The sequence below is a fragment of the Anomaloglossus baeobatrachus genome, unplaced genomic scaffold, assembly GCF_048569485.1.
Source record: "Anomaloglossus baeobatrachus isolate aAnoBae1 unplaced genomic scaffold, aAnoBae1.hap1 Scaffold_451, whole genome shotgun sequence".
Taxonomy (NCBI): domain Eukaryota; kingdom Metazoa; phylum Chordata; class Amphibia; order Anura; family Aromobatidae; genus Anomaloglossus; species Anomaloglossus baeobatrachus.
Window position 1 is genome coordinate 58,682 of NW_027443848.1, and position 17,576 is coordinate 76,257.

The 17,576-nt window shown below is 47.1% G+C and overlaps 13 non-coding genes across 13 annotated transcripts; all 13 read left to right on the forward strand.

Moving 5' to 3' along the window:
* The first annotated feature begins 773 nt into the window (after positions 1-773).
* LOC142280455 (U2 spliceosomal RNA) lies at positions 774-964 on the forward strand. Its single transcript, XR_012742732.1, has one exon. It is a non-coding gene; the product is annotated as a U2 spliceosomal RNA (small nuclear RNA).
* A 1,117-nt stretch (positions 965-2,081) lies between these two features.
* LOC142280456 (U2 spliceosomal RNA) lies at positions 2,082-2,272 on the forward strand. The gene has a single exon (XR_012742733.1). It is a non-coding gene; the product is annotated as a U2 spliceosomal RNA (small nuclear RNA).
* Positions 2,273-3,389: 1,117 nt separating this feature from the next.
* LOC142280457 (U2 spliceosomal RNA) lies at positions 3,390-3,580 on the forward strand. The gene has a single exon (XR_012742734.1). It is a non-coding gene; the product is annotated as a U2 spliceosomal RNA (small nuclear RNA).
* A 1,117-nt stretch (positions 3,581-4,697) lies between these two features.
* LOC142280458 (U2 spliceosomal RNA) lies at positions 4,698-4,888 on the forward strand. Its single transcript, XR_012742735.1, has one exon. It is a non-coding gene; the product is annotated as a U2 spliceosomal RNA (small nuclear RNA).
* A 1,117-nt stretch (positions 4,889-6,005) lies between these two features.
* On the forward strand, positions 6,006-6,196 carry LOC142280459 (U2 spliceosomal RNA). The gene has a single exon (XR_012742736.1). It is a non-coding gene; the product is annotated as a U2 spliceosomal RNA (small nuclear RNA).
* Positions 6,197-7,313: 1,117 nt separating this feature from the next.
* On the forward strand, positions 7,314-7,504 carry LOC142280460 (U2 spliceosomal RNA). The gene has a single exon (XR_012742737.1). It is a non-coding gene; the product is annotated as a U2 spliceosomal RNA (small nuclear RNA).
* Positions 7,505-8,621: 1,117 nt separating this feature from the next.
* Positions 8,622-8,812, forward strand: LOC142280462 (U2 spliceosomal RNA). The gene has a single exon (XR_012742739.1). It is a non-coding gene; the product is annotated as a U2 spliceosomal RNA (small nuclear RNA).
* Positions 8,813-9,929: 1,117 nt separating this feature from the next.
* On the forward strand, positions 9,930-10,120 carry LOC142280463 (U2 spliceosomal RNA). The gene has a single exon (XR_012742740.1). It is a non-coding gene; the product is annotated as a U2 spliceosomal RNA (small nuclear RNA).
* A 1,117-nt stretch (positions 10,121-11,237) lies between these two features.
* On the forward strand, positions 11,238-11,428 carry LOC142280464 (U2 spliceosomal RNA). The gene has a single exon (XR_012742741.1). It is a non-coding gene; the product is annotated as a U2 spliceosomal RNA (small nuclear RNA).
* Positions 11,429-13,347: 1,919 nt separating this feature from the next.
* Positions 13,348-13,540, forward strand: LOC142280408 (U2 spliceosomal RNA). The gene has a single exon (XR_012742694.1). It is a non-coding gene; the product is annotated as a U2 spliceosomal RNA (small nuclear RNA).
* A 1,117-nt stretch (positions 13,541-14,657) lies between these two features.
* On the forward strand, positions 14,658-14,848 carry LOC142280393 (U2 spliceosomal RNA). The gene has a single exon (XR_012742681.1). It is a non-coding gene; the product is annotated as a U2 spliceosomal RNA (small nuclear RNA).
* Positions 14,849-15,965: 1,117 nt separating this feature from the next.
* On the forward strand, positions 15,966-16,156 carry LOC142280465 (U2 spliceosomal RNA). Its single transcript, XR_012742742.1, has one exon. It is a non-coding gene; the product is annotated as a U2 spliceosomal RNA (small nuclear RNA).
* Positions 16,157-17,273: 1,117 nt separating this feature from the next.
* Positions 17,274-17,464, forward strand: LOC142280466 (U2 spliceosomal RNA). Its single transcript, XR_012742743.1, has one exon. It is a non-coding gene; the product is annotated as a U2 spliceosomal RNA (small nuclear RNA).
* The last annotated feature ends 112 nt before the right edge of the window (positions 17,465-17,576 follow it).

The window sequence follows — 17,576 nt, forward strand, 5'->3', positions numbered from 1 at the left end:
CTAAGAATGGGCGGCCTATGAAAGAATTAGTACTTTCATTAAGTATACTAAACCGGCTAATTGGGAATAGACAAACTGTAAAAAGCCCTCTGAGAAAGCCCCTCTCTAACCTTTGTTAGTAAGCTTTTCTGTAGCCTGCCTGTTGATGTATTTTCGGTTTGAACAGTGCACAACATGAAGAGACGGAACACTGGCGGCTTGTCACAATGCCCCCCGATGACATCACAATAGCGCTGCTGCCTAGAAAACAAGCTGCGCAGAAGAAGTTGTTCTTTGGGTGGGAGGGTGGGCTAGTGGAAGGAGGGGGCAATCTCTTTTTTTCCCGGGTGGTAGGGGGATGACAGGAGAAGGGAAGCGGGTGGTGAGAAAGGTACAGAGGGCAGGGTTTGGGGGCTGGGAAGGAAAGGGAAAAGATTAGGGTTTGGGGATGATGAAAGGGCTTTCTACGGGTAAGGATGGCAAAGGGTGGCAGTGACGGAAAGTCAGGCAACCTGTCCTGTCCGTCTTTTTGTATCGTGAATTGGAAAGACTGCAAGGGGGAGGGGAGTTGCTTGCGCCCTAAAGGAGGAGTTATTCAGATTCATTGCAGTGGGCGGCGGCTGCAAAACGCACCATTCTTCTTGTTTTTGCTCTGCAAAGCAGCCTTTTCAAGGGTTGGCTTGGGTGACAAAATGTCTTGTGTAGGCGTGGGTTTGTCTCCCTCTCGCTCTCTCTCCCTAAGATGTGTCCGGCATAGGCCAGGGTGCCACTCGAGGCCCAAACCAATTCTGGTTATCGCTTCTCGGCCTTTTGGCTAAGATCAAGTGTAGTATCTGTTCTTATCAGTTTAATATCTGATACGTCCCCTATCTGGGGACCATATATTAAATGGATTTTTAGAACAGGGAGATGGAAAAAGAGCTTGCTCTGTCCACTCCACGCATTGACCTGGTATTGCAGTACCTCCAGGAACGGTGCACCCCTTCTTAACCCAGTTTCCAAAAGCAGAACTCGATTCACCTGATTCATATTAGCCCGATTAGCGAATTGAAATGAATTTTTATCTAACACACTTTTTACTTGCTTTATTCATCCAAATAGCAAACTCATCACCACTCAACTTCACCAACTCTGCTATGTCCCGTGCAGTATCTTGTTGTCAGTCTAATCTAGATCATGTGTAATTGAATGGAATAGATCCCTTTTGGACAAAGTGGAGTCAGATGCTGCAGTGACCACAGGTGTGAGAGGATCTACAATTGGCATCTGGTGTTATCTCTCTGCTTCCACTCCAAATAAAGTTACCTGTTGTTACCTGAACGTCAAATACTAAGAATGGGCGGCCTATGAAAGAATTAGTACTTTCATTAAGTATACTAAACCGGCTAATTGGGAATAGACAAACTGTAAAAAGCCCTCTGAGAAAGCCCCTCTCTAACCTTTGTTAGTAAGCTTTTCTGTAGCCTGCCTGTTGATGTATTTTCGGTTTGAACAGTGCACAACATGAAGAGACGGAACACTGGCGGCTTGTCACAATGCCCCCCGATGACATCACAATAGCGCTGCTGCCTAGAAAACAAGCTGCGCAGAAGAAGTTGTTCTTTGGGTGGGAGGGTGGGCTAGTGGAAGGAGGGGGCAATCTCTTTTTTTCCCGGGTGGTAGGGGGATGACAGGAGAAGGGAAGCGGGTGGTGAGAAAGGTACAGAGGGCAGGGTTTGGGGGCTGGGAAGGAAAGGGAAAAGATTAGGGTTTGGGGATGATGAAAGGGCTTTCTACGGGTAAGGATGGCAAAGGGTGGCAGTGACGGAAAGTCAGGCAACCTGTCCTGTCCGTCTTTTTGTATCGTGAATTGGAAAGACTGCAAGGGGGAGGGGAGTTGCTTGCGCCCTAAAGGAGGAGTTATTCAGATTCATTGCAGTGGGCGGCGGCTGCAAAACGCACCATTCTTCTTGTTTTTGCTCTGCAAAGCAGCCTTTTCAAGGGTTGGCTTGGGTGACAAAATGTCTTGTGTAGGCGTGGGTTTGTCTCCCTCTCGCTCTCTCTCCCTAAGATGTGTCCGGCATAGGCCAGGGTGCCACTCGAGGCCCAAACCAATTCTGGTTATCGCTTCTCGGCCTTTTGGCTAAGATCAAGTGTAGTATCTGTTCTTATCAGTTTAATATCTGATACGTCCCCTATCTGGGGACCATATATTAAATGGATTTTTAGAACAGGGAGATGGAAAAAGAGCTTGCTCTGTCCACTCCACGCATTGACCTGGTATTGCAGTACCTCCAGGAACGGTGCACCCCTTCTTAACCCAGTTTCCAAAAGCAGAACTCGATTCACCTGATTCATATTAGCCCGATTAGCGAATTGAAATGAATTTTTATCTAACACACTTTTTACTTGCTTTATTCATCCAAATAGCAAACTCATCACCACTCAACTTCACCAACTCTGCTATGTCCCGTGCAGTATCTTGTTGTCAGTCTAATCTAGATCATGTGTAATTGAATGGAATAGATCCCTTTTGGACAAAGTGGAGTCAGATGCTGCAGTGACCACAGGTGTGAGAGGATCTACAATTGGCATCTGGTGTTATCTCTCTGCTTCCACTCCAAATAAAGTTACCTGTTGTTACCTGAACGTCAAATACTAAGAATGGGCGGCCTATGAAAGAATTAGTACTTTCATTAAGTATACTAAACCGGCTAATTGGGAATAGACAAACTGTAAAAAGCCCTCTGAGAAAGCCCCTCTCTAACCTTTGTTAGTAAGCTTTTCTGTAGCCTGCCTGTTGATGTATTTTCGGTTTGAACAGTGCACAACATGAAGAGACGGAACACTGGCGGCTTGTCACAATGCCCCCCGATGACATCACAATAGCGCTGCTGCCTAGAAAACAAGCTGCGCAGAAGAAGTTGTTCTTTGGGTGGGAGGGTGGGCTAGTGGAAGGAGGGGGCAATCTCTTTTTTTCCCGGGTGGTAGGGGGATGACAGGAGAAGGGAAGCGGGTGGTGAGAAAGGTACAGAGGGCAGGGTTTGGGGGCTGGGAAGGAAAGGGAAAAGATTAGGGTTTGGGGATGATGAAAGGGCTTTCTACGGGTAAGGATGGCAAAGGGTGGCAGTGACGGAAAGTCAGGCAACCTGTCCTGTCCGTCTTTTTGTATCGTGAATTGGAAAGACTGCAAGGGGGAGGGGAGTTGCTTGCGCCCTAAAGGAGGAGTTATTCAGATTCATTGCAGTGGGCGGCGGCTGCAAAACGCACCATTCTTCTTGTTTTTGCTCTGCAAAGCAGCCTTTTCAAGGGTTGGCTTGGGTGACAAAATGTCTTGTGTAGGCGTGGGTTTGTCTCCCTCTCGCTCTCTCTCCCTAAGATGTGTCCGGCATAGGCCAGGGTGCCACTCGAGGCCCAAACCAATTCTGGTTATCGCTTCTCGGCCTTTTGGCTAAGATCAAGTGTAGTATCTGTTCTTATCAGTTTAATATCTGATACGTCCCCTATCTGGGGACCATATATTAAATGGATTTTTAGAACAGGGAGATGGAAAAAGAGCTTGCTCTGTCCACTCCACGCATTGACCTGGTATTGCAGTACCTCCAGGAACGGTGCACCCCTTCTTAACCCAGTTTCCAAAAGCAGAACTCGATTCACCTGATTCATATTAGCCCGATTAGCGAATTGAAATGAATTTTTATCTAACACACTTTTTACTTGCTTTATTCATCCAAATAGCAAACTCATCACCACTCAACTTCACCAACTCTGCTATGTCCCGTGCAGTATCTTGTTGTCAGTCTAATCTAGATCATGTGTAATTGAATGGAATAGATCCCTTTTGGACAAAGTGGAGTCAGATGCTGCAGTGACCACAGGTGTGAGAGGATCTACAATTGGCATCTGGTGTTATCTCTCTGCTTCCACTCCAAATAAAGTTACCTGTTGTTACCTGAACGTCAAATACTAAGAATGGGCGGCCTATGAAAGAATTAGTACTTTCATTAAGTATACTAAACCGGCTAATTGGGAATAGACAAACTGTAAAAAGCCCTCTGAGAAAGCCCCTCTCTAACCTTTGTTAGTAAGCTTTTCTGTAGCCTGCCTGTTGATGTATTTTCGGTTTGAACAGTGCACAACATGAAGAGACGGAACACTGGCGGCTTGTCACAATGCCCCCCGATGACATCACAATAGCGCTGCTGCCTAGAAAACAAGCTGCGCAGAAGAAGTTGTTCTTTGGGTGGGAGGGTGGGCTAGTGGAAGGAGGGGGCAATCTCTTTTTTTCCCGGGTGGTAGGGGGATGACAGGAGAAGGGAAGCGGGTGGTGAGAAAGGTACAGAGGGCAGGGTTTGGGGGCTGGGAAGGAAAGGGAAAAAATTAGGGTTTGGGGATGATGAAAGGGCTTTCTACGGGTAAGGATGGCAAAGGGTGGCAGTGACGGAAAGTCAGGCAACATGTCCTGTCCGTCTTTTTGTATCGTGAATTGGAAAGACTGCAAGGGGGAGGGGAGTTGCTTGCGCCCTAAAGGAGGAGTTATTCAGATTCATTGCAGTGGGCGGCGGCTGCAAAACGCACCATTCTTCTTGTTTTTGCTCTGCAAAGCAGCCTTTTCAAGGGTTGGCTTGGGTGACAAAATGTCTTGTGTAGGCGTGGGTTTGTCTCCCTCTCGCTCTCTCTCCCTAAGATGTGTCCGGCATAGGCCAGGGTGCCACTCGAGGCCCAAACCAATTCTGGTTATCGCTTCTCGGCCTTTTGGCTAAGATCAAGTGTAGTATCTGTTCTTATCAGTTTAATATCTGATACGTCCCCTATCTGGGGACCATATATTAAATGGATTTTTAGAACAGGGAGATGGAAAAAGAGCTTGCTCTGTCCACTCCACGCATTGACCTGGTATTGCAGTACCTCCAGGAACGGTGCACCCCTTCTTAACCCAGTTTCCAAAAGCAGAACTCGATTCACCTGATTCATATTAGCCCGATTAGCGAATTGAAATGAATTTTTATCTAACACACTTTTTACTTGCTTTATTCATCCAAATAGCAAACTCATCACCACTCAACTTCACCAACTCTGCTATGTCCCGTGCAGTATCTTGTTGTCAGTCTAATCTAGATCATGTGTAATTGAATGGAATAGATCCCTTTTGGACAAAGTGGAGTCAGATGCTGCAGTGACCACAGGTGTGAGAGGATCTACAATTGGCATCTGGTGTTATCTCTCTGCTTCCACTCCAAATAAAGTTACCTGTTGTTACCTGAACGTCAAATACTAAGAATGGGCGGCCTATGAAAGAATTAGTACTTTCATTAAGTATACTAAACCGGCTAATTGGGAATAGACAAACTGTAAAAAGCCCTCTGAGAAAGCCCCTCTCTAACCTTTGTTAGTAAGCTTTTCTGTAGCCTGCCTGTTGATGTATTTTCGGTTTGAACAGTGCACAACATGAAGAGACGGAACACTGGCGGCTTGTCACAATGCCCCCCGATGACATCACAATAGCGCTGCTGCCTAGAAAACAAGCTGCGCAGAAGAAGTTGTTCTTTGGGTGGGAGGGTGGGCTAGTGGAAGGAGGGGGCAATCTCTTTTTTTCCCGGGTGGTAGGGGGATGACAGGAGAAGGGAAGCGGGTGGTGAGAAAGGTACAGAGGGCAGGGTTTGGGGGCTGGGAAGGAAAGGGAAAAGATTAGGGTTTGGGGATGATGAAAGGGCTTTCTACGGGTAAGGATGGCAAAGGGTGGCAGTGACGGAAAGTCAGGCAACCTGTCCTGTCCGTCTTTTTGTATCGTGAATTGGAAAGACTGCAAGGGGGAGGGGAGTTGCTTGCGCCCTAAAGGAGGAGTTATTCAGATTCATTGCAGTGGGCGGCGGCTGCAAAACGCACCATTCTTCTTGTTTTTGCTCTGCAAAGCAGCCTTTTCAAGGGTTGGCTTGGGTGACAAAATGTCTTGTGTAGGCGTGGGTTTGTCTCCCTCTCGCTCTCTCTCCCTAAGATGTGTCCGGCATAGGCCAGGGTGCCACTCGAGGCCCAAACCAATTCTGGTTATCGCTTCTCGGCCTTTTGGCTAAGATCAAGTGTAGTATCTGTTCTTATCAGTTTAATATCTGATACGTCCCCTATCTGGGGACCATATATTAAATGGATTTTTAGAACAGGGAGATGGAAAAAGAGCTTGCTCTGTCCACTCCACGCATTGACCTGGTATTGCAGTACCTCCAGGAACGGTGCACCCCTTCTTAACCCAGTTTCCAAAAGCAGAACTCGATTCACCTGATTCATATTAGCCCGATTAGCGAATTGAAATGAATTTTTATCTAACACACTTTTTACTTGCTTTATTCATCCAAATAGCAAACTCATCACCACTCAACTTCACCAACTCTGCTATGTCCCGTGCAGTATCTTGTTGTCAGTCTAATCTAGATCATGTGTAATTGAATGGAATAGATCCCTTTTGGACAAAGTGGAGTCAGATGCTGCAGTGACCACAGGTGTGAGAGGATCTACAATTGGCATCTGGTGTTATCTCTCTGCTTCCACTCCAAATAAAGTTACCTGTTGTTACCTGAACGTCAAATACTAAGAATGGGCGGCCTATGAAAGAATTAGTACTTTCATTAAGTATACTAAACCGGCTAATTGGGAATAGACAAACTGTAAAAAGCCCTCTGAGAAAGCCCCTCTCTAACCTTTGTTAGTAAGCTTTTCTGTAGCCTGCCTGTTGATGTATTTTCGGTTTGAACAGTGCACAACATGAAGAGACGGAACACTGGCGGCTTGTCACAATGCCCCCCGATGACATCACAATAGCGCTGCTGCCTAGAAAACAAGCTGCGCAGAAGAAGTTGTTCTTTGGGTGGGAGGGTGGGCTAGTGGAAGGAGGGGGCAATCTCTTTTTTTCCCGGGTGGTAGGGGGATGACAGGAGAAGGGAAGCGGGTGGTGAGAAAGGTACAGAGGGCAGGGTTTGGGGGCTGGGAAGGAAAGGGAAAAGATTAGGGTTTGGGGATGATGAAAGGGCTTTCTACGGGTAAGGATGGCAAAGGGTGGCAGTGACGGAAAGTCAGGCAACCTGTCCTGTCCGTCTTTTTGTATCGTGAATTGGAAAGACTGCAAGGGGGAGGGGAGTTGCTTGCGCCCTAAAGGAGGAGTTATTCAGATTCATTGCAGTGGGCGGCGGCTGCAAAACGCACCATTCTTCTTGTTTTTGCTCTGCAAAGCAGCCTTTTCAAGGGTTGGCTTGGGTGACAAAATGTCTTGTGTAGGCGTGGGTTTGTCTCCCTCTCGCTCTCTCTCCCTAAGATGTGTCCGGCATAGGCCAGGGTGCCACTCGAGGCCCAAACCAATTCTGGTTATCGCTTCTCGGCCTTTTGGCTAAGATCAAGTGTAGTATCTGTTCTTATCAGTTTAATATCTGATACGTCCCCTATCTGGGGACCATATATTAAATGGATTTTTAGAACAGGGAGATGGAAAAAGAGCTTGCTCTGTCCACTCCACGCATTGACCTGGTATTGCAGTACCTCCAGGAACGGTGCACCCCTTCTTAACCCAGTTTCCAAAAGCAGAACTCGATTCACCTGATTCATATTAGCCCGATTAGCGAATTGAAATGAATTTTTATCTAACACACTTTTTACTTGCTTTATTCATCCAAATAGCAAACTCATCACCACTCAACTTCACCAACTCTGCTATGTCCCGTGCAGTATCTTGTTGTCAGTCTAATCTAGATCATGTGTAATTGAATGGAATAGATCCCTTTTGGACAAAGTGGAGTCAGATGCTGCAGTGACCACAGGTGTGAGAGGATCTACAATTGGCATCTGGTGTTATCTCTCTGCTTCCACTCCAAATAAAGTTACCTGTTGTTACCTGAACGTCAAATACTAAGAATGGGCGGCCTATGAAAGAATTAGTACTTTCATTAAGTATACTAAACCGGCTAATTGGGAATAGACAAACTGTAAAAAGCCCTCTGAGAAAGCCCCTCTCTAACCTTTGTTAGTAAGCTTTTCTGTAGCCTGCCTGTTGATGTATTTTCGGTTTGAACAGTGCACAACATGAAGAGACGGAACACTGGCGGCTTGTCACAATGCCCCCCGATGACATCACAATAGCGCTGCTGCCTAGAAAACAAGCTGCGCAGAAGAAGTTGTTCTTTGGGTGGGAGGGTGGGCTAGTGGAAGGAGGGGGCAATCTCTTTTTTTCCCGGGTGGTAGGGGGATGACAGGAGAAGGGAAGCGGGTGGTGAGAAAGGTACAGAGGGCAGGGTTTGGGGGCTGGGAAGGAAAGGGAAAAGATTAGGGTTTGGGGATGATGAAAGGGCTTTCTACGGGTAAGGATGGCAAAGGGTGGCAGTGACGGAAAGTCAGGCAACCTGTCCTGTCCGTCTTTTTGTATCGTGAATTGGAAAGACTGCAAGGGGGAGGGGAGTTGCTTGCGCCCTAAAGGAGGAGTTATTCAGATTCATTGCAGTGGGCGGCGGCTGCAAAACGCACCATTCTTCTTGTTTTTGCTCTGCAAAGCAGCCTTTTCAAGGGTTGGCTTGGGTGACAAAATGTCTTGTGTAGGCGTGGGTTTGTCTCCCTCTCGCTCTCTCTCCCTAAGATGTGTCCGGCATAGGCCAGGGTGCCACTCGAGGCCCAAACCAATTCTGGTTATCGCTTCTCGGCCTTTTGGCTAAGATCAAGTGTAGTATCTGTTCTTATCAGTTTAATATCTGATACGTCCCCTATCTGGGGACCATATATTAAATGGATTTTTAGAACAGGGAGATGGAAAAAGAGCTTGCTCTGTCCACTCCACGCATTGACCTGGTATTGCAGTACCTCCAGGAACGGTGCACCCCTTCTTAACCCAGTTTCCAAAAGCAGAACTCGATTCACCTGATTCATATTAGCCCGATTAGCGAATTGAAATGAATTTTTATCTAACACACTTTTTACTTGCTTTATTCATCCAAATAGCAAACTCATCACCACTCAACTTCACCAACTCTGCTATGTCCCGTGCAGTATCTTGTTGTCAGTCTAATCTAGATCATGTGTAATTGAATGGAATAGATCCCTTTTGGACAAAGTGGAGTCAGATGCTGCAGTGACCACAGGTGTGAGAGGATCTACAATTGGCATCTGGTGTTATCTCTCTGCTTCCACTCCAAATAAAGTTACCTGTTGTTACCTGAACGTCAAATACTAAGAATGGGCGGCCTATGAAAGAATTAGTACTTTCATTAAGTATACTAAACCGGCTAATTGGGAATAGACAAACTGTAAAAAGCCCTCTGAGAAAGCCCCTCTCTAACCTTTGTTAGTAAGCTTTTCTGTAGCCTGCCTGTTGATGTATTTTCGGTTTGAACAGTGCACAACATGAAGAGACGGAACACTGGCGGCTTGTCACAATGCCCCCCGATGACATCACAATAGCGCTGCTGCCTAGAAAACAAGCTGCGCAGAAGAAGTTGTTCTTTGGGTGGGAGGGTGGGCTAGTGGAAGGAGGGGGCAATCTCTTTTTTTCCCGGGTGGTAGGGGGATGACAGGAGAAGGGAAGCGGGTGGTGAGAAAGGTACAGAGGGCAGGGTTTGGGGGCTGGGAAGGAAAGGGAAAAGATTAGGGTTTGGGGATGATGAAAGGGCTTTCTACGGGTAAGGATGGCAAAGGGTGGCAGTGACGGAAAGTCAGGCAACCTGTCCTGTCCGTCTTTTTGTATCGTGAATTGGAAAGACTGCAAGGGGGAGGGGAGTTGCTTGCGCCCTAAAGGAGGAGTTATTCAGATTCATTGCAGTGGGCGGCGGCTGCAAAACGCACCATTCTTCTTGTTTTTGCTCTGCAAAGCAGCCTTTTCAAGGGTTGGCTTGGGTGACAAAATGTCTTGTGTAGGCGTGGGTTTGTCTCCCTCTCGCTCTCTCTCCCTAAGATGTGTCCGGCATAGGCCAGGGTGCCACTCGAGGCCCAAACCAATTCTGGTTATCGCTTCTCGGCCTTTTGGCTAAGATCAAGTGTAGTATCTGTTCTTATCAGTTTAATATCTGATACGTCCCCTATCTGGGGACCATATATTAAATGGATTTTTAGAACAGGGAGATGGAAAAAGAGCTTGCTCTGTCCACTCCACGCATTGACCTGGTATTGCAGTACCTCCAGGAACGGTGCACCCCTTCTTAACCCAGTTTCCAAAAGCAGAACTCGATTCACCTGATTCATATTAGCCCGATTAGCGAATTGAAATGAATTTTTATCTAACACACTTTTTACTTGCTTTATTCATCCAAATAGCAAACTCATCACCACTCAACTTCACCAACTCTGCTATGTCCCGTGCAGTATCTTGTTGTCAGTCTAATCTAGATCATGTGTAATTGAATGGAATAGATCCCTTTTGGACAAAGTGGAGTCAGATGCTGCAGTGACCACAGGTGTGAGAGGATCTACAATTGGCATCTGGTGTTATCTCTCTGCTTCCACTCCAAATAAAGTTACCTGTTGTTACCTGAACGTCAAATACTAAGAATGGGCGGCCTATGAAAGAATTAGTACTTTCATTAAGTATACTAAACCGGCTAATTGGGAATAGACAAACTGTAAAAAGCCCTCTGAGAAAGCCCCTCTCTAACCTTTGTTAGTAAGCTTTTCTGTAGCCTGCCTGTTGATGTATTTTCGGTTTGAACAGTGCACAACATGAAGAGACGGAACACTGGCGGCTTGTCACAATGCCCCCCGATGACATCACAATAGCGCTGCTGCCTAGAAAACAAGCTGCGCAGAAGAAGTTGTTCTTTGGGTGGGAGGGTGGGCTAGTGGAAGGAGGGGGCAATCTCTTTTTTTCCCGGGTGGTAGGGGGATGACAGGAGAAGGGAAGCGGGTGGTGAGAAAGGTACAGAGGGCAGGGTTTGGGGGCTGGGAAGGAAAGGGAAAAGATTAGGGTTTGGGGATGATGAAAGGGCTTTCTACGGGTAAGGATGGCAAAGGGTGGCAGTGACGGAAAGTCAGGCAACCTGTCCTGTCCGTCTTTTTGTATCGTGAATTGGAAAGACTGCAAGGGGGAGGGGAGTTGCTTGCGCCCTAAAGGAGGAGTTATTCAGATTCATTGCAGTGGGCGGCGGCTGCAAAACGCACCATTCTTCTTGTTTTTGCTCTGCAAAGCAGCCTTTTCAAGGGTTGGCTTGGGTGACAAAATGTCTTGTGTAGGCGTGGGTTTGTCTCCCTCTCGCTCTCTCTCCCTAAGATGTGTCCGGCATAGGCCAGGGTGCCACTCGAGGCCCAAACCAATTCTGGTTATCGCTTCTCGGCCTTTTGGCTAAGATCAAGTGTAGTATCTGTTCTTATCAGTTTAATATCTGATACGTCCCCTATCTGGGGACCATATATTAAATGGATTTTTAGAACAGGGAGATGGAAAAAGAGCTTGCTCTGTCCACTCCACGCATTGACCTGGTATTGCAGTACCTCCAGGAACGGTGCACCCCTTCTTAACCCAGTTTCCAAAAGCAGAACTCGATTCACCTGATTCATATTAGCCCGATTAGCGAATTGAAATGAATTTTTATCTAACACACTTTTTACTTGCTTTATTCATCCAAATAGCAAACTCATCACCACTCAACTTCACCAACTCTGCTATGTCCCGTGCAGTATCTTGTTGTCAGTCTAATCTAGATCATGTGTAATTGAATGGAATAGATCCCTTTTGGACAAAGTGGAGTCAGATGCTGCAGTGACCACAGGTGTGAGAGGATCTACAATTGGCATCTGGTGTTATCTCTCTGCTTCCACTCCAAATAAAGTTACCTGTTGTTACCTGAACGTCAAATACTAAGAATGGGCGGCCTATGAAAGAATTAGTACTTTCATTAAGTATACTAAACCGGCTAATTGGGAATAGACAAACTGTAAAAAGCCCTCTGAGAAAGCCCCTCTCTAACCTTTGTTAGTAAGCTTTTCTGTAGCCTGCCTGTTGATGTATTTTCGGTTTGAACAGTGCACAACATGAAGAGACGGAACACTGGCGGCTTGTCACAATGCCCCCCGATGACATCACAATAGCGCTGCTGCCTAGAAAACAAGCTGCGCAGAAGAAGTTGTTCTTTGGGTGGGAGGGTGGGCTAGTGGAAGGAGGGGGCAATCTCTTTTTTTCCCGGGTGGTAGGGGGATGACAGGAGAAGGGAAGCGGGTGGTGAGAAAGGTACAGAGGGCAGGGTTTGGGGGCTGGGAAGGAAAGGGAAAAGATTAGGGTTTGGGGATGATGAAAGGGCTTTCTACGGGTAAGGATGGCAAAGGGTGGCAGTGACGGAAAGTCAGGCAACCTGTCCTGTCCGTCTTTTTGTATCGTGAATTGGAAAGACTGCAAGGGGGAGGGGAGTTGCTTGCGCCCTAAAGGAGGAGTTATTCAGATTCATTGCAGTGGGCGGCGGCTGCAAAACGCACCATTCTTCTTGTTTTTGCTCTGCAAAGCAGCCTTTTCAAGGGTTGGCTTGGGTGACAAAATGTCTTGTGTAGGCGTGGGTTTGTCTCCCTCTCGCTCTCTCTCCCTAAGATGTGTCCGGCATAGGCCAGGGTGCCACTCGAGGCCCAAACCAATTCTGGTTATCGCTTCTCGGCCTTTTGGCTAAGATCAAGTGTAGTGTTGTTCGAAGAGGTGGTTTAAGCTCCAGGCCACCTTAGTACAATGATACAATGCACACTGGAAGGTTGCGCTTGCTAGTACTCTGGGTGGATAGTATATTCATCTAGTGGAAAACATGGCCCTACCAGGATCGAGGCTATTAGACTGAGTAAGGGTGGGGGGCTATGGTACAACGTGCCCCAGGACTGACGACCCTGGAGTGAGTCTGAGCTTGCTGGCTTGGGACCCCGGCAAGCCTTGGGCTCTGTAGCACACCGTACCTTGCCTTTTCATACTTTTTGAGCATATTACCCTATCCCGGCCTTCTGGCTAGGAAGGGAAATTTTTATAATCCCGGTCGGAGGTCTGGTCAGCTTTGGGCTGAGAAACTAACACCCGGTTGGAGGTCCGGGTCAGCTTCGGCTGAGAAACCAACACCCGGTTGGAGGTCTGGGTCAGCTTCGGCTGAGAAACCAACACCCGGTTGGAGGTCCGGTTAGCCTTGGGCTGAGAAACCAACACCGGTTGACGGTCCGGGCAGTTTCGGCTGCGAAACCAACAACTAGTAGCTCTCTACTCCACTTGGGTAAGATGCCTGGGTGGACGCTGGGAGCAACGACAAGGCTCAACCAGGCTTCGGCTTGGGGGAGCACCGAAGATCCCTGACCCTTGCTGTGGCCTTCTGGCTCGGAGGGACGGGGTTGATTTTTGGGGACCCTCTCCTCACGGTGGGGTCCACACGAATCCTAGCCTTTGCACTGTTTTTGGTGTGACTTCGGTCATGCATTTTTTGTGGTGCTTTGGAAAGCTTCATTAAATCAAAAATCTGTTCTTATCAGTTTAATATCTGATACGTCCCCTATCTGGGGACCATATATTAAATGGATTTTTAGAACAGGGAGATGGAAAAAGAGCTTGCTCTGTCCACTCCACGCATTGACCTGGTATTGCAGTACCTCCAGGAACGGTGCACCCCTTCTTAACCCAGTTTCCAAAAGCAGAACTCGATTCACCTGATTCATATTAGCCAGATTAGCGAATTGAAATGAATTTTTATCTAACACACTTTTTACTTGCTTTATTCATCCAAATAGCAAACTCATCACCACTCAACTTCACCAACTCTGCTATGTCCCGTGCAGTATCTTGTTGTCAGTCTAATCTAGATCATGTGTAATTGAATGGAATAGATCCCTTTTGGACAAAGTGGAGTCAGATGCTGCAGTGACCACAGGTGTGAGAGGATCTACAATTGGCATCTGGTGTTATCTCTCTGCTTCCACTCCAAATAAAGTTACCTGTTGTTACCTGAACGTCAAATACTAAGAATGGGCGGCCTATGAAAGAATTAGTACTTTCATTAAGTATACTAAACCGGCTAATTGGGAATAGACAAACTGTAAAAAGCCCTCTGAGAAAGCCCCTCTCTAACCTTTGTTAGTAAGCTTTTCTGTAGCCTGCCTGTTGATGTATTTTCGGTTTGAACAGTGCACAACATGAAGAGACGGAACACTGGCGGCTTGTCACAATGCCCCCCGATGACATCACAATAGCGCTGCTGCCTAGAAAACAAGCTGCGCAGAAGAAGTTGTTCTTTGGGTGGGAGGGTGGGCTAGTGGAAGGAGGGGGCAATCTCTTTTTTTCCCGGGTGGTAGGGGGATGACAGGAGAAGGGAAGCGGGTGGTGAGAAAGGTACAGAGGGCAGGGTTTGGGGGCTGGGAAGGAAAGGGAAAAGATTAGGGTTTGGGGATGATGAAAGGGCTTTCTACGGGTAAGGATGGCAAAGGGTGGCAGTGACGGAAAGTCAGGCAACCTGTCCTGTCCGTCTTTTTGTATCGTGAATTGGAAAGACTGCAAGGGGGAGGGGAGTTGCTTGCGCCCTAAAGGAGGAGTTATTCAGATTCATTGCAGTGGGCGGCGGCTGCAAAACGCACCATTCTTCTTGTTTTTGCTCTGCAAAGCAGCCTTTTCAAGGGTTGGCTTGGGTGACAAAATGTCTTGTGTAGGCGTGGGTTTGTCTCCCTCTCGCTCTCTCTCCCTAAGATGTGTCCGGCATAGGCCAGGGTGCCACTCGAGGCCCAAACCAATTCTGGTTATCGCTTCTCGGCCTTTTGGCTAAGATCAAGTGTAGTATCTGTTCTTATCAGTTTAATATCTGATACGTCCCCTATCTGGGGACCATATATTAAATGGATTTTTAGAACAGGGAGATGGAAAAAGAGCTTGCTCTGTCCACTCCACGCATTGACCTGGTATTGCAGTACCTCCAGGAACGGTGCACCGCTTCTTAACCCAGTTTCCAAAAGCAGAACTCGATTCACCTGATTCATATTAGCCCGATTAGCGAATTGAAATGAATTTTTATCTAACACACTTTTTACTTGCTTTATTCATCCAAATAGCAAACTCATCACCACTCAACTTCACCAACTCTGCTATGTCCCGTGCAGTATCTTGTTGTCAGTCTAATCTAGATCATGTGTAATTGAATGGAATAGATCCCTTTTGGACAAAGTGGAGTCAGATGCTGCAGTGACCACAGGTGTGAGAGGATCTACAATTGGCATCTGGTGTTATCTCTCTGCTTCCACTCCAAATAAAGTTACCTGTTGTTACCTGAACGTCAAATACTAAGAATGGGCGGCCTATGAAAGAATTAGTACTTTCATTAAGTATACTAAACCGGCTAATTGGGAATAGACAAACTGTAAAAAGCCCTCTGAGAAAGCCCCTCTCTAACCTTTGTTAGTAAGCTTTTCTGTAGCCTGCCTGTTGATGTATTTTCGGTTTGAACAGTGCACAACATGAAGAGACGGAACACTGGCGGCTTGTCACAATGCCCCCCGATGACATCACAATAGCGCTGCTGCCTAGAAAACAAGCTGCGCAGAAGAAGTTGTTCTTTGGGTGGGAGGGTGGGCTAGTGGAAGGAGGGGGCAATCTCTTTTTTTCCCGGGTGGTAGGGGGATGACAGGAGAAGGGAAGCGGGTGGTGAGAAAGGTACAGAGGGCAGGGTTTGGGGGCTGGGAAGGAAAGGGAAAAGATTAGGGTTTGGGGATGATGAAAGGGCTTTCTACGGGTAAGGATGGCAAAGGGTGGCAGTGACGGAAAGTCAGGCAACCTGTCCTGTCCGTCTTTTTGTATCGTGAATTGGAAAGACTGCAAGGGGGAGGGGAGTTGCTTGCGCCCTAAAGGAGGAGTTATTCAGATTCATTGCAGTGGGCGGCGGCTGCAAAACGCACCATTCTTCTTGTTTTTGCTCTGCAAAGCAGCCTTTTCAAGGGTTGGCTTGGGTGACAAAATGTCTTGTGTAGGCGTGGGTTTGTCTCCCTCTCGCTCTCTCTCCCTAAGATGTGTCCGGCATAGGCCAGGGTGCCACTCGAGGCCCAAACCAATTCTGGTTATCGCTTCTCGGCCTTTTGGCTAAGATCAAGTGTAGTATCTGTTCTTATCAGTTTAATATCTGATACGTCCCCTATCTGGGGACCATATATTAAATGGATTTTTAGAACAGGGAGATGGAAAAAGAGCTTGCTCTGTCCACTCCACGCATTGACCTGGTATTGCAGTACCTCCAGGAACGGTGCACCCCTTCTTAACCCAGTTTCCAAAAGCAGAACTCGATTCACCTGATTCATATTAGCCCGATTAGCGAATTGAAATGAATTTTTATCTAACACACTTTTTACTTGCTTTATTCATCCAAATAGCAAACTCATCACCACTCAACTTCACCAACTCTGCTATGTCCCGTGCAGTATCTTGTTGTCAGTCTAATCTAGATCATGTGTAATTGAATGGAATAGATCCCTTTTGGACAAAGTGGAGTCAGATGCTGCAGTGACCACAGGTGTGAGAGGATCTACAATTGGCATCTGGTGTTATCTCTCTGCTTCCACTCCAAATAAAGTTACCTGTTGTTACCTGAACGTCAAATACTAAGAATGGGCGGCCTATGAAAGAATTAGTACTTTCATTAAGTATACTAAACCGGCTAATTGGGAATAGACAAACTGTAAAAAGCCCTCTGAGAAAGCCCCTCTCTAACCTTTGTTAGTAAGCTTTTCTGTAGCCTGCCTGTTGATGTATTTTCGGTTTGAACAGTGCACAACATGAAGAGACGGAACACTGGCGGCTTGTCACAATGCCCCCCGATGACATCACAATAGCGCTGCTGCCTAGAAAACAAGCTGCGCAGAAGAAGTTGTTCTTTGGGTGGGAGGGTGGGCTAGTGGAAGGAGGGGGCAATCTCTTTTTTTCCCGGGTGGTAGGGGGATGACAGGAGAAGGGAAGCGGGTGGTGAGAAAGGTACAGAGGGCAGGGTTTGGGGGCTGGGAAGGAAAGGGAAAAGATTAGGGTTTGGGGATGATGAAAGGGCTTTCTACGGGTAAGGATGGCAAAGGGTGGCAGTGACGGAAAGTCAGGCAACCTGTCCTGTCCGTCTTTTTGTATCGTGAATTGGAAAGACTGCAAGGGGGAGGGGAGTTGCTTGCGCCCTAAAGGAGGAGTTATTCAGATTCATTGCAGTGGGCGGCGGCTGCAAAACGCACCATTCTTCTTGTTTTTGCTCTGCAAAGCAGCCTTTTCAAGGGTTGGCTTGGGTGACAAAATGTCTTGTGTAGGCGTGGGTTTGTCTCCCTCTCGCTCTCTCTCCCTAAGATGTGTCCGGCATAGGCCAGGGTGCCACTCGAGGCCCAAACCAATTCTGGTTATCGCTTCTCGGCCTTTTGGCTAAGATCAAGTGTAGTATCTGTTCTTATCAGTTTAATATCTGATACGTCCCCTATCTGGGGACCATATATTAAATGGATTTTTAGAACAGGGAGATGGAAAAAGAGCTTGCTCTGTCCACTCCACGCATTGACCTGGTATTGCAGTACCTCCAGGAACGGTGCACCCCTTCTTAACCCAGTTTCCAAAAGCAGAACTCGATTCACCTGATTCATATTAGCCCGATTAGCGAATTGAAATGAATTTTTATCTAACACACTTTTTACTTGCTTTATTCATCCAA